General features: G+C 42.4%; 1 protein-coding gene across 4 annotated transcripts in view; it reads right to left on the minus strand.

The window, feature by feature from the left end:
* wbp1la (WW domain binding protein 1-like a) overlaps positions 1 to 18019 on the minus strand; it is a 120197-nt gene that overhangs the window by 81834 nt on the left and 20344 nt on the right. The window lies entirely within an intron of this gene.

The following is an 18019-nucleotide window of genomic DNA, read 5'->3' on the forward strand; positions in this document are numbered from 1 at the left end:
TCCCTGGGGTTGGGGAGTCCAGAGCTAGAGGGCATAGGTTTAGGGTGAGAGGGGAAAGATATAAAAGAGACCTAAGAGGCAACTTTTTCACGCAGAGGGTGGTACGTGTATGGAATGAGCTGCCAGAGAATATGGTGGAGGCTGGTACAATTGCAACATTTAAGAGGCATTTGGATGGGTATATGAATAGGAAGGGTTTGGAGGGGGATATGGGCTGGGTGCTGCCAGGTGGGACTAGTTTGGGTTGGGATATCTGGTCGACATGGACAGGTTGGACCGAAGGGTCTGTTTCCATGCTGTACATCTCTATGACTCTAAGTCAGAGGTAGGTTCTTTACTCAGAGTGATGGGTGTGTGGAATGCACTGCCAGTGATGGTAGTAGAGTCAGATACATTAGGGCCATTTAAGAGACTCTTAGATAGGCACATGGAGGATAGTAAAATGAAGGATATGTAGGTTAGTTTGATCTTAAGAGTAGGATAAAAAGGCCGGCACAACATTGAGGGCCAAAGAGCCTGTACTGGACTATAATGTTCTATGTTCTATGAAACATGGGATAAGCAGTATCCAGCACTGGAGGAGGAATGGGTAGAGTGCATGGTGACAGAAATTTGAGGAAAAGGTAGGATAGAAAGCTTGGCCAAGAATATATTTCAAAATAACTTTTTTTTTTCTTCATTCGCAGGACATGGGCATTACTGGCAAATTAGGCTTTTTTTAAAATATAAAATGCTCATTCCCAATTGTAATTGACAGGATTTATTTTGGTAATTGAATTTAAATTCCACAGCTGTGAAGGTAGGATTTGAACTCATCAACCTGGGTCATCAGCCCATGCCATCAGAATAGTTGCTCAGTACCATAACCCACTTTGATACCAAATCCCTATGCGGTTCCTTCAGTCAGTTCTCCAGCTGTAGAGAGCTAATGTGATTTTGCAGAGTGCTGCAGTACTGCATTTGGAAGTTATATCAAAACAAGTGAAAGCAACAGGAAGACTCCCTTTTGTTTGAGTCAGGCCCACATTTCTTCCAGTGCTTTATCACAATAAGGTAGGAAATACATCCCCATCAGAGTGTAGGTTCAAATACAAACCAAACTCAATCCTTGTATCCCAATGAATAACACTGCCTGGGTTTTGCTCTAGTAGGTTATACTGTATTTTGAACACCTCAATGAGATTTTGCTCTTCAAATGAACTTCAGCTGTCTCTTAACTCTCAGAATTACTGCACAGGGTTAATCAGCCATATCAGTCACAATGTACTGCAATTCAGCAGCCAGAAAAACAAAACTCAAAACTGGGTAGGAGGAAGGGCTCAGCTGAATGATAAATTTAAAGGAACGTGCAGATAAGCATGACAACTTACAGGAAACCATTAAAAATCTCACTGACTGCAACTGATTGTGCAACCTACTGACCAAATGAATTCTAACTGTAATATATAAATAATATACATGATATAAGCATTCAGAGGGATAATGAAACTGGAGTGTGTAAATAATTCTACAGCAATTTGTATTTACATATAGCGGCTTTAATTAAATAAAACATCAAGGCATTTCACAGGAGTATCTTGTGACAGAAATCTGATACTATGCCATAAACAGATTGCAAAATTACAACAAGTGACTGAAGCTTTTGGTTAAAGAGGTCAGTCTTATGGAGAATGTTAAAGAATAAAGATGGTAGGTTTAATGAATGAACTGCAAAAAGTCATAACACAGAACAGGCCCTTCGGCCCATCATGTTTGGACTGCCAAAAATATACTTCTATCTACACTAGTCTTACATTCACCGCGTTAGGCCCACAGCCTTAATGTTAAGGCATTTCAAGTGCATATCCAAGTACTTCTTAAAAAGGTTGAGGTTTGATGCCTCAATAACCTCAGACAGCACATTCCAGCTCCTACCACCCTCTGGATGAAAAGGTTTTCCCTCCAATCTCCTCCAAAGCTGCTGCCTTTCACTTTAAAATTATGCACCCATGTTACTGACCCTTCAACTAAGAGCAGCTGTTTTTCCTTCACCATGACAGTGCCCCTCAATATCTCCGGTTTCTCCCTCAACCTTCTGTGCTCCAAAGAGAACAACCTGAGTTTAGTCAGGCTTTCTCCATAGCTGCAAAACTCCACCTCGGCAATACCCTGGTGGACCCCTTTCCCACCCCTTCCAAGACAACCACATCCTTTTATTTGGCAATAATCAGAACTGCACGCAGGACTTCAGCTGTTGTGTAAACAAACATCTCCACAATAGGCTGGGGCTGTTTTCCCTTGAGCATAGGAGGCTGAGAGGTGACCTCAGAGATTTATAAAATCACAAGGCACATGGATAGGGTAACTAGACAATGTCTTTTCCCAGGGGTGGGGGAGTGCAGAACTAGAGAGCATAGGTTTAGGGTGAGAGAGGAAAGTTTTAAAAAAGGACCTGAGGGGCAGAGGGTGGTGTGTATATGGAATGAGTTTCCAGAGGAAGTGGTGGAGGCTGGTACAATTGCAGCATTTAAAAGGCAACGATATGGGTGTATGAATAGGAAGGCTTTTGAAGGGGTATATGGGCCAAGTACTGGCAAAAGAGACTAGATTTGTTTAGGATATCTGGTCAGCATGGACGAGCTGGACTGAAGGGTCTGTTTTCATGCTGTACATCTCGATGACTCCATGAGCTCCCTGCTCTTACAATCTATGTCACAAATGATAAAAGCAAGCTTCCCGTATACTGTCCTGCCACCTAAGGGGTCTGTGGATAAGCACACAAGATCCCTCCATTCCTCTGAGCTTCCTAGTTTCTTGTTCCTTCCTGCGTCACTTCACTGTTAAATTCCATCTGCCAGTCTGACCAACCCGTTCATATCCTCCTGCAATCTAACACCTTCCTCCTCACTGTTAGCCAACTGGCCAATCTTCACATCATTCACAGGTTTACTCATCATCCCTCCCATGTTCATTATTGAATGTGGCATTCAAAAAAGGACCTTGTGGTACATCATTCTACGCCAGACCCCAGTAATACAAAACAACCTTCTACCACCACCAGCTGTCCTCAAGCCCCACGGGGTGGCATGGTGCCTCAGTGGTTAGCACTGCTGCCTCACAGTGCCAGTGTCCCGGGTTCGATTTGGGCGACTGTCTGTGTGGAGTTTGCACATTCTCCCAGTGTCTGTGTGGGTTTCCTCCAGGTGCTCCAGTTTCCTCCCACAGTCTAAAGATGTGCAGATCAGATGAATTGGCCATGGGAAATTGCCCATAGTGTCCAGGGATGTGTAGGTTAGGTCCATTAGTCAGGGGAAATATAGAGCAATAGGGTAGGGGAAAGGGTCTGGGGTGGGTTACTCTTCAGAGGGTCGGTGTGCGCCAAATGGCCTTTTTCCACATTGTAGGGATTCCATGATTCCACACTCTGTCTCTTATCACTAAGCTTAAAGCTTAGGCAGTTGAGGTCGTGGGCTGGTTATAAACAAACTGAGACTGTTGGAAGAACAGGTCCAGCAGCATGTGCAGGGACAGAAACAGAGTTAACACTCCAAGTCCTGAGTGACTAAGTTCTGGAGAAGAGTGAGAGTTAACTTTTCAAGTCCAATACTCTCCAATTGATATGCCCCTTTTTTAGGCCCAGATTAAAAAAGCATGGATCAGGTTCCCATACATGACAAGAATAATTGAATAAATAAGCAAATACTAGGCTCAGGTTTAAAATAACTAATGAACTGTTGATACTTAATTGGAGGTTTAAACTCTAACCCTGCTACAAACACATGCGCCTAGTATTCCCAGGCAGTCTCCCATCCAAGTACTAACCAGGCCTACATCTGCTTAGCTTCCAAGATCAGACACTTTCAGACTATATGGCCGTAGGCTACAAACAGATGTACAGAGATAGACAGACAGAAAATGTTGGTGGTAAGGGTGGATGATAAAATTGTGAGCCATTTCATTGGTTCCCATCCATAGGGTTTGCTCAGATTGACTTATCACGTCTTGATGCTTTGCAATTTCTGTACTCCAGGTAGTTTCATTTGTGATTGGTTCATAACTTATAGTCTCTGGCTCACTGATTAAAAAAGCAACTGGTGAGGGAACATAAAATCATTTTTCAAGCTTTAGGTTTTTTTTGCTGCAAAGCAAAAACGCACGTCCCCTCCCTGAGGTCCGAAAGCTTCTGAGCATATCATTCACACTCAAGTTGCTAAACTACTTGGGAGCAACTCACACAGTTGCTTGCAGGTAGAAGACCTTTTATCAACTATTCCCCACTCCACAGACCAATCAGGTACTTGTTGATGGCTGAATCTCACACAGATACAAACAAACCCTGCTCCCAATGTTACTCATTCATCTAGAATTAACCTTTTCCCACTGGTTGAACAGACTGCAGTGAAAACAGAAGTGGTGGTATACAGCAATCTCTTCCATACACTTATTGTTTTAAAGATTCCATACAGTGTGGAAACAGGCCCTTCAGCCCAAGCAGTCCACACCAACCCTCCGAAGAGTAACCCACCCAGACCCAGTATCCTCTGACTAATGCACCTAACACTATGGGCAATTTAACACGGCCAATTCACCTGACGTGCACATCTTTGGACTGTGGGAGGAAACCAGAGCACCCGGAGGAAACCCACACAGACACAAAGAGAATGTGCAAACCCCACACAGACAGTCACCCGAGGCTGGAATTGAACCTGGGAACCTGGTGCTGTGGGGCAGCAGTGCTAACCACTGTGCCATCGTGCCACCCTTTGCTTAGAAGTACTTTTCTCCCCCAGTTCAGTCCACAGTAAAAATTCAAGAAAAATAAAAAGATATGGTCTTTATAGTACTCGTTCACATTCTATCATGTTAAGGTCACCCAAATCTCACCTATTTGAGCGTTAACACATACCAGGTCCTATTCATTCTGGCTCTGGTCAAACAAAATTTTCATTTTAGAATTCTCATTCCTCTAAGGCTTTGTCCCTCCCCATTTCCATAACCTTCACAATTCTTAGATATCCGAGTTTCTCTCATTCTGGCCTCTTGAACATCCCAATTTCAAATCACTGGAACTTTGGTGCCCTGGCCTTCAGCTCTTTGAAATCCTTTCCCTATACCCCTCCCCAATTGCTTTCTTTCATTCAGATAATCTTTATAACATAGCTCACTTTGGTTATATATATATATACCTTAGTGATGTTTCAGTTAAGGTGCTGCATAACTGCACATTATTAATGTTATAGTATATGTACTTAAGTGAAATTAAGCACTTGTGGCAAACAGCATTCTAAGTCACTAATGTTTGTAAGGAATCTCCATTATTTAGGCAATTCTGAATAAAAATAATGAATTTGTTTCTTTATGCATTCAATGACATAACACCCATCTGCTAAATATTTGTTAAATAAAGATGCTATTTAGCTTAATTATTCCAAGGTTAGTATTTTGTCTGGGCTCTGAAATATCTGTACACAAATTTTAAACAAAATAAATCTCCAATGAGATTCAGAAGTTTTCCAAAGTGAAACTTATTATCTAACATAGTTTCACCAAGTATAGGCATGGTATGTGCAGACAAAACTTTTTAAGTTGTTGTTGGTGCTGTTCAAATAGACCATGGTAAATTCCTGTCAACACTTCTGGATCACAGGTAAATACATGTTAAAACCATCAAGAAATGCTAAATGGAAAAAGACCAGCAAAAAGAGGCAAGCACCTTCACCAGATACATAATTAAGATAATTTGTTATCAGATCTGAAAGAACTCCCTATTCAGGCAGCTCATAGGAATCTAACATTGCTGACTGGGAGAAATGTGTACTACATGGTACAGCTGGAAGATACTGCACTTCTGCCTGGCTGCAGCACACTTGCCTTAACCATTTCACACAGTAGACTTGGTGATTAGATTCACCCAAGTTCAAGTGTCTGATCAAATACACATAAAAACAGTGAATGTTTATACATAAATGGACACCTGCAGTGCACTCTTACCATTTTGGACTTGTACAAGCAAAATCTAGCCCACTTAAATCAAAGTTTTAGGAACTGGAAATCACACTGATCTAAGAAATTTGTACCTTTTTGACTGAATTCATCTGGATCTATTTAGCCTGTGGTCACCTTCAGCCCACTAAAACAATCCTTCTAGAACACACAACACAGAACATAACAGCACAGTACAGTACAGGCCCTTCGGCCCTCGATGTTGCGCCAACTTGTGAAACCAATCTGAAGCCCATCTAACCTACACCATTCCATTATCATCCATATGACTATCCAATGACCATTTAAATGCCCTTAAAGTTGGCGAGTCTACAACTGTTGCAGGCACTGTGCTCCTCGCCCCTACTACTGAGTAAAGAAACTACCTCGGACATCTGTCCTATATCTATCACCATCAATTTAAAGCTATGTCCCCTTGTGCTAGCCATCACCATCTGAGGAAAAAGGCCCTCACTGTCCACCTTATCTAATCCTCTGATTACCTTATATGTCTCTATTAAGTCACCCCCTCAACAATCTTTACTCCAAGGAAAACAGCCTGAAATCCCTCAGCCTTTCTTCATAAGGCCAACCCTCCATAATGGGTAACATCCTCGTAAATCTCCTCTCAACCCTTTTCAAAGCTTCCATATTCTTCCTATAATGCGATGACCACAATCACACGCAATATTTCAAGTGCGGCCGCGCCAGAGTTTTGTACAGCTGCAACATGACCTTATGGTTCCAAACTCAATCTCTCTACTAATAAAAGCTAACACACCATATGTCTTCTTAATAACCCGATCAACCTGGGTGGCAACTTTTAGGGATCTATGTACCTGGACACCGAGATCTCTCTGCTCATTTACACTACCAAAAATCTTACCATTAGCCCAGTACTCTGTTATCTTGTTACTCTTTCCAAAGTGAATCACCTCATACTTTTCCACATTAAACTCTATTTGCCACCTCTCAGCCCAGCTCTGCAGCTTATCTAGAATCACCTACAGTGTGGAAACAGGCCCTTCGGCCCAACAAGTCCACTCCGACCCTCCGAAGAGTTTCCCACCTAAACCCATTACTCTATATTTACCCCTGACTAATGCACCTAACCTACACATCCCTGAACACTATGGGCAACTTAGCATGGCCAGTTTACCTAAATTGCACATCTTTGGACTGTGGGAAGAAACTGGAGCTTCCAGAGGAAACCCACGCAGACACAGGGAGAATGTCTGTGTGGAGTTTGCACAGTCACCAGAGGCTGGGATCAAACCCGGGTCCCTGGCGCTATGAGGCAGCAGTGCTAACCGCTGAGCTATCATGTTGCCCTCTGTAACCTACAATATCCTTTGTCACTATCCACAACTCCACCGACCTTAGTGTAATCCACAAATTTACTAACACATCCTTCTATGCCCTCATCCAGGTCATTTATAAAAATGACAAACAGCAGTGGTCCCAAAACAGATCCTTGCAGTACACCACAAGTAACTGAACTCCAGGAGGAAATTTCCCATCAACCACCACCCGGTGTCTTCTTTCAGCTAGCCAAGTTCTGATCCAAACCGCTAAAGCGCCCTCAATCCCATGTCTCATATTTTCTGCAATAGCCTACCATGAGGAACCTTATCAAGCACTTTATTGAAATCCATATACACCACACCAACCGCTTTACTCTCATCCAACTGTTTGGTCACCTTCTCAAAGAACTCAATAAGGTTTGTGAGGCATGACCTACCCTTCAGAAAACAGTGCTGATTATCCCTAATCAACTTATTCCTTTTGAGATGATTATAAATCCTCTCTGTTTGAACCTTTTCCAACACTTTACCCATAACCGAAATAAGGCTCACTGGTCTATAATTACTAGGGTTGTCTCTACTCCCCTTCTTGAACAAGGAAGCAACATCCTCCAGTCTTCTGGCACTATTCCTGTAGACAATGACGACATAAAAGATCAAAACCAAAGGCTCTGCATCTCCTCCCTGGCTTCCCAGAGGATCATAGGATAAATCCCATCTGGTCCAAGGGACTTATCTAGTTTCACATTTTCCAGAATTGCTAACACCTCCTCTTCATGAACCTCAATCCCATCTAGTCTAATTTCCTGTATTCTCCTCGACAACACTGTCTTTTTCTAGTGTGAACACTGACGAAAAATCTTCATTTAGCACTGACCAATCTCCTCTGACTCTACGCACAACTTCCCACTCCCACCTTTGATTGGCCCTAATCTTTCTCTAGTCATTCTTTTATTCCTGATATACTTCTAGAAAGCCTTAGGGTTTTCCTCAATCCTATCTATCAATGACTTCTTATGTCCCGTCCTGGCTCTTCTTAACCAGGAAAGACCTAAAGAGAGAGCTAACTTGTAACTTTCAAGCACCCTAACTGAGCCTTCACATCTCGTCCTAATGTGAGCCACTTTCTTCCTCCTCTTGACAGGAAATTCAACTTCCTTAGTAAACTACGGCTCCCACGCATGACATTTTCCTCCCTGCTTGACAGTACGTATTTATCAAGGGCACGCAGTAGTCCTTGAATAAGCTCCACATTTCTATTGTGCCCATCCCCTGCAGTTTCCTTCCACATCCTAAATCTTGCCTAATCATATGATAATTGCCTTTCCCCAGCTATAACTCTTGCCCTACGGTATATACCTATCCGCTTCCCTCGCTAAAGTAAACATAACCAAATTGTGATCACTATCACCAAAGTGCTTACCTATCTCCAAACCCAACACCTGGCCAGGTTCATTATCCAGTACCAAATCAAATGTGGCCTCACCCCTTGTTGGCCTGTCTACATATTGTGCCAGGAAACCCTCCTGCACACATTAGACAAAACATTGACCCATCTAAAGAGCTTGAACTATAGTGTTCACAGTCAAAATTTGGAAAGTTAAGTCCCCCATAACTATTGTTACGCTCACTCCTATCCAGAATCATCCTTGCTCTCCTTTCCTCTACATCTCTGGTACATTTCAGAAGCCTATAGAAAGCTCCCAACAGGATGATCTCTCCTTTCCTGTTGCTAACCTCAGCCCATACTACCTCAGTAGATGAATCCTCAAATGCCCTTTCTGCAACTGTAATACTGTCCTTGACTAACAAATCCACACCCCCACCCCCTTTTTGCCATTTTCTCTGATCTTACTGAAATGTCTAAATCCCGGAACTGCAACGACCATTCCTGTCCCTCCTCTAGCCATGTCTCCGAAATGGCCACAACATTGAAACCCCAGGTACCAACCCACGCTGCAAGTTCACTCAACTTATTCCAGATGCTCCTGACTTTGAAGTAGACACACTTCAAACCAACTTGTAGCTTGCCGGTACCCTCTTGCAACATTGAAACCTTATTTCAGACTCACTACTCTCTACCTCCTGCATAATGAAACCATAATCTGGGTTCCCATCCCCCTGCTGAATTAGCCTAAACCCACCCGAAGATCATGAGCAAGTTTTCCCCTTCTCTAGTAAGTCTAGTAATACAAGCCTGTTCTGCTTGATTAGAAGGTCAGACTCCTTTACATCTCCTGTGATTCACTGTCAAAAAAGACCTTGTTGTTATAATACATTTTGTTGGGCAAAAAGGAAGTTTTCACATACAGCTTGATTTTGCATGGGGGTTAGAAGAGCATGGGTAGGTCTAACTGAATACTTAGATTCATAAAAAGGGTTCTGAGAATGTAGACAGAGAGAAAAATCAAACAACACTCTGGTAGTAAATTCAAAGCAAAACAGCAAAATCTTAAAATTAGAGGTGGGTCATTTTGGTGTGAAGTCAGGACACACTTCTTCACATTAAGGATATTGAGAATCCAGAGATTATTGCCTTGGCAATAAAAAGTGGACAATGTTAAAAATCACGCAACACCAGGTTATAGTTCAACAGGTTTATTTGAAAGTACAAGCTTTTTCAGCACTACTCCTTCATCAAGTAACTAGAGGCACAGGATCATAGGACACTGAAATTATAGTAAATTTATATGATCCTGCCTCACTAACTACTGACTAAGGAGCAGCGCTCCGAAGGCTTGCACTTTCAAATAAACCTGTTGGACTATAAGCTGGCGTTGTGCAATGTTTAACTTTGTCCACCCCAGTCTAACACTAGCACCTCCACATAATAAAAAGTGAAGTTAAGGCCACTATCAGATCACCCATGATCTTTTCCGATGATGGAACAGGCTCAATAAGCATCTAAAGCTCAGATTTCTTAGAATTTTATTTCCTATCATACTTTGTTGATTGCTGCTAATGTTATAATGAGCCAAATTTGAACTACTGAACTAAGAATCATAGAGTCAGAGATATACGGCGTGGAAACAGACTCTTCAGTCCAAATCATCCATGCTGATCAGATAGGACTAGATAAATTTAGGCTATTTGCCAGCACTTGGCCCACATCCCTCTAAACCCTTCTTATTCATATACCCATCGAGATGCCTTTTAAAATGATTGGGATTGTATGATAGACCCCCTAACAGAGGGAAATCGAGAAGCAAATTTGTAAGGAGATCTCAGTTATCTGTAAGAATAATAGGGTAGTTATGGTAGGGGATTTTAACTTTCCAAACATAGACTGGGACTGCCATAGCGATAAGGGTTTAGATGGAGAGGAATTTGTTAAGTGTGTACAAGAAAATTTTCTGATTCAGTATGTGGATGTACCTATTCTTGGGAAATAAGGCAGGGCAGGTGACTGAGGTGTCAGTGGGGGAGCACTTTGGGGCCAGCGACCATAATTCTATTAGATTTAAAATAGTGATGGAAAAGGATAGAAATGATCTAAAAGTTGAAGTTCTAAATTGGAGGAAGGCTAATTTTGACGGTATGAGGCAAGAACTTTCAAAATCTGATTGGGGGTAGATGTTTGCAGCGAAAGGTACAACTGAAAAATGGGAAGCCTTTAGAAATGAGATAACGAGAATCCAGAGAAAGTATATTCCTGTTAGGGTGAAAGGAAAGGCTGGTAGGTATAGGTATAATTATTCCTCAATTAATATTCTTCAATTCCTTGATGATTAAAGAAATTGAGGGTTTGGTTAAGAAAAAGAAGGAAGCATATGTCAGGTGCAGACAGGATAGATCGAGTGAATCCTTAGAAGAGTACAAAGGCAGTAGGAGTATACTGAAGAGGGAAATCAGGGCGGCAAAAAGGGCACATGAGATAGCTTTGGCAAATAGAGTTAAAGGAGCATCCAAAGGGTTTTTACAAATACATTAAGGACAAAAGGGTAACGAGGGAGAAAATAGGGCCCCTCAAAAGATTAGCAAGGCGGCCTTTGTGTGGAGCCGCAAGAGATGGGGGAGATACTAAACAAGTATTTTGCATCAGTGCTTACTGTGGAAAATGTCATGGAAGATACAAAATGCAAGGAAACAGATGGTGACATCTCGCAAGATGTCCAGATTACAGACGAGGAAGTGCTGGATGTCTTGAAATGGGTAAAGGTGGACAAGTACCCAGGACCTGATCAGGTGTACCCTAGAACTCTGTGGGAAGCTAGAGAAGTGATTGCTGGGCCTCTTGCTGAGATATTTGTATCATCGATAGTCACAGGTGAGGTGCCGGAAGACTGGAGGTTGGCTAACATGGTGTCATTGTTTAATAAGGGTGAGAAGGACAAGCCAGGGAACTATAGACCAGTGAGCCTGACGTCGGTGGTGGGCAAGTTGTTGGAGGGAATCCTGAGGGACAGGATGTAAATGTATTTGGAAAGGCAAGGACTGATTATGGATAGTCAACAATCATGTCTCACAAACTTGATTGAGTTTTTTGAAGAAGTAACAAAGATGATTGTTGAGGGCAAACCAGTGAACGTGATCTACATGGAATTCAGTAAGGCGTTCAACAAGGTTCCCCATGGGAGACTGATTAGCAAGGTTAGATCTCATGGAATACAGGGAGAATTAGCCATTTGGATACAGAAATGGCTCAAAGCTAGAAGACAGAGTATGGTGGATGGTTGTTTTTCAGACTGGAGGCTTGTGACCAGTGGGGTGCCACAAGGATCGGTGCTGGGTCCACTACTGTTCGTCATTTATATAAATGATTTGGATGCGAGCATGAGAGGTATAGTTAGTAAGTTTGCAGATGACACCAACATTGAAGGTGTAATGGACAGCAAAGAAGGTTACCTCAGATTACAATGGGATCTTGATCAGATGGGCCAATGGGCTGAGAAGTGGCAGATGGAGTTTAATTTAGATAAATGCGAGGTGCTGCATTTTGGGAAAGCAAATCTTAGCAGGTCTGATACACTTAATGGTAAGGTCCTAAGGAGTGTTGCTGAACAAAGACCTTGGAGTGCAGGTTCCTAGCTCCTTGAAAGTGGAGTCGCAGGTAAATAGGATAGTGAAGAAGGCATTTGGTAGGCTTTCCTTTATTGGTCACAGTACTGAGTAGCGGAGTTGGGAAGTCATGTTGCGGCTGTACAGGACATTGGTTAGGCCACTGTTGGAATATTGCGTGCAATTCTGGTCTCCTTCCTATCGGAAAAGGGTTCAGAAAAGATTTACAAGAATGTTGCCAGGGTTGGAGGATTTGAGCTCGAGGGAGAGTTTGAATAGGCTGGAGCTGTTTTCCCTGGAGCGTTGGAGGCTGAGGGGTGACGTTATAGAGGTTTATAAAATCATGAGAGACATAGATAGGATAAATGGACAAAGTCTCTTCCCTAGGATTGGGGAGTCCAGAACTAGAGGGCATAGGTTTAGGGTGAGAGGGGAAAGATATAAACAAGACCTCAGGGGCAACGTTTTCACGCAGAGGGTGATACGTGTAGGGTTTTTAGGGATATGGGGCGGTTGCTGGCAGGTGGGACTAGATTGGGTTGGGATATCTGGTCGGTGTGGACAGGTTGGACTGAAGGGTCTGTTTCCATTCTGTACATCTCTATGACTCTAAATGTTGTAATTGTACCAGTCTCCACCACTTCCTCTGGCAGCTCACTCCATACACGCACCACTCTGTGAAAAAGTTGTCCCTCAGGTCTTTTTTAAAATTTTCCCCTCTCACCTTAACCTATGCCCGTTTCTCCAATCCTGTGGAAAAGACCTTGGGTATTCACGCTATGCATGCTCTTCACCCTAGTCACTCCTCAGCCTCAGACACTCCAGGGAAAACAGCCCCAGCCTATTCAGCCTCTCCCAATAGCTCAAACCCTCCAACCCTGGCAACATCTTTGTAAATCTTTTCAAGTTTCATAACATTCTTCCTATAACAGGGACTCCAGAATTTTGTATGAGATAATGGTAAGGAGAGGAACTTAAAATAAATTGATACATTAATAAGGCTAAATAGTTTTTGTTTGTGGTTTGTTCTGAATGGTTAGTTAAAGGGGTGTGTTTGTTGATGATTTGCATTGGAGGGTGGTGCCTGGGACATGTCAAATGCTGGAGCACTGATGCATATATTCTTAATATTGGTACAGCAGGGTGAGATGGGTAGGGAAAGGATTGTTGGTGTAGAACACACACCTGTATAAGGCAAGGGAGACCAAAAAACAAAAAAAGGTAAAAACAATGACTGCAGATGCTGGAAACCAGATTGTGGATTAGAGAGGTGCTGGAAAATTCAGGGAGTTTAGGCAGCATCCAAGGAGCAGGAAAATCGACGTTTCGGGCAAAAGCCCTTCATCAGGAATGGAGGCAGAGTGCCTGCAGGGTGGAGAGATAAATGAGTTTGGAACTGGGGTGAGGTGGGGGGGAAAAGGGGAAAATGAGGAAACTGGCAGTGGACTTCACCTATCCACTCCACCCTCCTCTCTGACATATCACCTCCATCCCCTCCCCCATTCACCTATAGTACTCTATGCTACTTTCTCCCCACCCCCACATCCTCTCATTTATCTCTCCACCCTGCAGGCACTCTGCCTCTATTCCTGATGAAGGGCTTTTGCCCGAAACGTTGATTTTCCTGCTCCTCAGATGCTGCCTGAACTGTTGTGCTTTTCCAGCACCACTCTAATCCAGAATCAAAAACAAAGCCACCTAGCTGAAGGAATAGGAGGGGAGGGATGAAAATAATGGTATGAGGTTGATACGAGTGGCCTGCGAGGGAGGGAATGAAGTGATGAAATCGATTAAATGAGGCAAAATATCATGGATATTTATTTGATGTACATCATTGGAAACCCACTCCTTGTGCCAAAAAAAATTAAGGATTTCCAGATTTAGAGGAAAAAATACTTTAGAAAGGCTGTCATTTAAACATGCCATTGTTTACAGCAGGACTGCAGGAGAATGTTACAATTAACCTGAATTCTGATCAAGTACATTGTCATCGAACAAAACTGTAGGAAATAACTAACTACCAATGATAGATGCTGAAATTAAACAGGCAGATTTCCAGGAATTAAGAATACTTATTCCTCAATTAGTATAAAATAGTGGCAAATATGTCTTTTTAAGCTCAGTAGAAACAGTTCCCAATTAGGCTTTCATATTCTATGCTACAAAGGCCGAGAGTTTGACAAAATTTGTATTTATGCTCCAGCCAGTTTTTAAACACATGGACAGCTTATCAGGATATTTTCAAGAGTGATATTTCATTCTGCTAAAATTCTAGACGAAAGACCAATAAATCCTACATTTGACAGAGAATGTTTTGTGGTTTTCTACTCATAATACTCTTAAATTTTTAACATCACTTCCTCTTTCTCTGTGAGCAATGTCACTGGAGACAAGTTAAAACAATGACACGTAAACCAAGTGTCTATCAATCTTCGTAAACAAGTACAGGTTAGCACTTAAACTGGAGTTTAAAAATGCAATGTGTCAATTTAACCTCTAAGTTTGGATAACAGAAACAGGTAGTGGCAAAGGTGTCTGAGACTCCTAAATGAGATCACTTGTTTATAATAATTTTTACATAGACACCTTTAAGGAGTGGCTCCAGTGAAAGCTGTCAGCCAGTGTCAAAGAAAGAATGGTATCATTATTTTTAAAAATGATTCATGGCAAATTTGGGATAAAAGTATTGCTAAGAAACTGATGACTACAACATTGAAAACTGTTTTTAAAATTTATGGAACAAAAATCAATGTTGGAAACATCAATTAAAATGTTAAAGTGACTTCCAAAATCACCTCAGAAATTTTCCAGGTGCGCTGATCAAAAGTTATCACTAAACCACCATCCTTAAAACAGGTCTTCTGGTTATCATATAGTTGTTGGAGGAGATTGGAACAAGACTTAAAGTTGCTTTGCTCTTGTCTACACTGCATCACTGATTGCACTTCAAGTGTATTTAACATTAAATGACAGCATGAGAATTCCAAAAGGTGCCACTGAAATGTAATCTCATTTTTCTCTTATTGAATGAAATGACCAATGCATGTTTAATTCAGACCAATAATGGAATCTTAAAGATAGATCTTGAAGCAGAAATTATATACCACAACGAGATAATTCATTTGACAAGGGTAGAAAAAAAAATACGGGCAGAAGGTTAGAAGGATATAATGGAAAATTCAAATTGCAAGCACATGTTAAAAAGGAACTACAGTTTTAAATCACAGCAGAGAACAGTGGACATACTGAAATATTTATTTAAAAATATACACAAGGGACCTGGATAGAAACATAGAATCCCTACATGTGGAAAAGGACATTTAGCCCACAGAGTCTGCACTGACCCTCTGAACATAATTCCACACAGACCCAACTCCCAGCTTATTCCCTGTAGCCCAACGCTTACCATGGCTAGATTAGAGTGGTGCTGGAAAAGTACAGCAGGTCAGATAGCATCTGAGGAGCAGGAAAATTGACGTTTCAGGCAGGAGCCCTTCATCAGGAATGAGGCTGGATGCCTCGGGGGTGGAGAGATAAATGAGAGGGGAGGGGTGGGGGGGGAGAAGGTAATTGAGAGTGCAATAGGTGGATGGAGGAAGGGGTAAAAGGTGATAGGTCGGAGAGGAGGGTGGAACAGATAGGTGGGAAGGGAGATTGGCAGGTAGGACATGTCAGGAGGACAGTGCTGAACTGAAATTTGGAACAGGGGTAAGGTGGGGGGAGGGGAAATGAGGAAACTGGTGATGTCCACATTGATGCCCTGGGGTTGAAGTGTTCCGAGGCGGAAGATGAGGCGTTCTTCCTCCAGGCCTCAGGTGGTGAGGGAGTGGCGGTGGAGGAGGCCCAAGACCTGCATGTCCTCAGCAGAGTGGGAGGAGGTCTGAGGAAGAACACCTCATCTTCCAGGGCCCTTCAACTCCAGGGCATCAATGTGGACATCACCAGTTTCCTCATTTCCTCTCCCCCAACCTTACCCCAGTTCTAAACCCCAGCTCAGCACCATCCTCATGACCTGTCAATCTTCCTCCCCACCTATCCACCCCACCCTCCTCTCTGACCCATCACCTTTACCCGTTCCTCCATCCACCTATTGCACTCTCAACTACCTTCTCCCCAGCCCCATCCCCTCCCATTTATCTCTCCCCCCGAGGCTTCTAGCCTCGTTCCTGATGAGGAGCTCCTGTCTGAAAAATCAATTTTCCTGCTCTTCAGATGCTGCCTGACTTGCTGTGGTTTTCCAGCACCACTCTAATCTTGACTCTAATCTCCAGCATCTGCAGTACCCACTTTTGCCTATTTGACTTACCATGGCTAACCCACCTAGTTTGCATTTCCGTGGACACGACAGGACAATTTAGCCTGGCCAATCCACCTAATCCACACATCTTTGGACTGTGGGAGGGAACCAGTGCACCTGGTGGAAATTGCACAGTGATCTGGCGCTGGAACCGAACTAGAGTCCCTGGCAATATGAGGCAGCAGTGCTAACCACTGAGCCACTGGTTCCTCTTTGAGAGGATGTAGAACGAGAGGTCACTCATAAAATATGAAAAGGCGTTGTCCATTTAAAACAGAGATGAGACGGTTCTTTTCTTCCCTCAGAGTGTTGCAAGTTTTTGAAAATCTCTCCATGAAAAGGCAATGGAAGCTGAACATTTGAATTTTAAAAAAAAAGGCAGACAGATAGATGGATTCTTGGTGTGGAAGGGGGAAGTAATGTTGCCAAAGCTAGCTGGAAACATAGATGAGATTACAATTAGATCAATGGTTCAAATGGACTACTTGCTCCATATCCTTATGTTTGTATATGCAGCAGCTTTGAAGGAATCAAAAATAAAACGTTTTGAGTAGAGATTAGTGAAAAAAAGCATCTAGCTTCGAAACATAAATCGTGAATTTCTTGGAACCGATCATTTTCGAGGCAGTGCCCAGTTTATTTTTCATTCCACTTATTTCAAAAGCCTTGACCCCAGAGTTGGATTACTGGTAACATAGGAAAGGTTCTAAGAAATGAAACAAAAACACAGCATTTCTAACATAACAATATAAGTAACCTCAATATGTCACGATACATCTGCTCAGCTTAGGAGCTGCATTCAAATTTTCTGCAGGCAATCAAATATTTTCCTCCTGAGGCAGCAAGAAATCAGAATACTCATTTGGCTTCCACACTAATCTGCAAAGGGAACAAGATGATGATTTTCAATAATTTGATTTGAAAATTGAAATTTCTTTGACTTATTGAACAATTTTGTTTTCGTGCAACAGTAAAGAAACCTGCTTCATATTGACCTGGAGGATATACAATTAAAAACCAATATGCTCAAGGGTCTTCTTTAGATACATTTGTAAATATTTTTTAAAAATTCAAGTACAGGAATCCAAACATGAATTAATGAAAAGGGGTAAAAAGCTTAAATGACATGTAGAATGTAATGTTTGGTTAGATCTGTGTGGAGTTTGCACGTTCTCCCCGGTTTCTTCCCACAGTCCAAAGATGTACAGGTCAGGTGAATTGGCCATGCTAAATTGCCCGTAGTGTTAGGTAAGGGGTAAATGTAGGGGTACGGGTGGGTTGCCCTTCAGCGGGGCGGTGTGGACTTGTTGGGCCGAAGGGCCTGTTTCCACACTGTAAGTAATCTAATCTAATCTAATCAAGCCAGACGTCAAAGGGTCATTGTTCTGAAATCGGTTCTGAAGGGTCACTGACTTGAAACATTAACACTGCTTTCTCTCCACAGATGCTGCCAGACCTG

Source organism: Chiloscyllium plagiosum, chromosome 22 (assembly GCF_004010195.1).
Source record: "Chiloscyllium plagiosum isolate BGI_BamShark_2017 chromosome 22, ASM401019v2, whole genome shotgun sequence".
NCBI lineage: Eukaryota > Metazoa > Chordata > Chondrichthyes > Orectolobiformes > Hemiscylliidae > Chiloscyllium > Chiloscyllium plagiosum.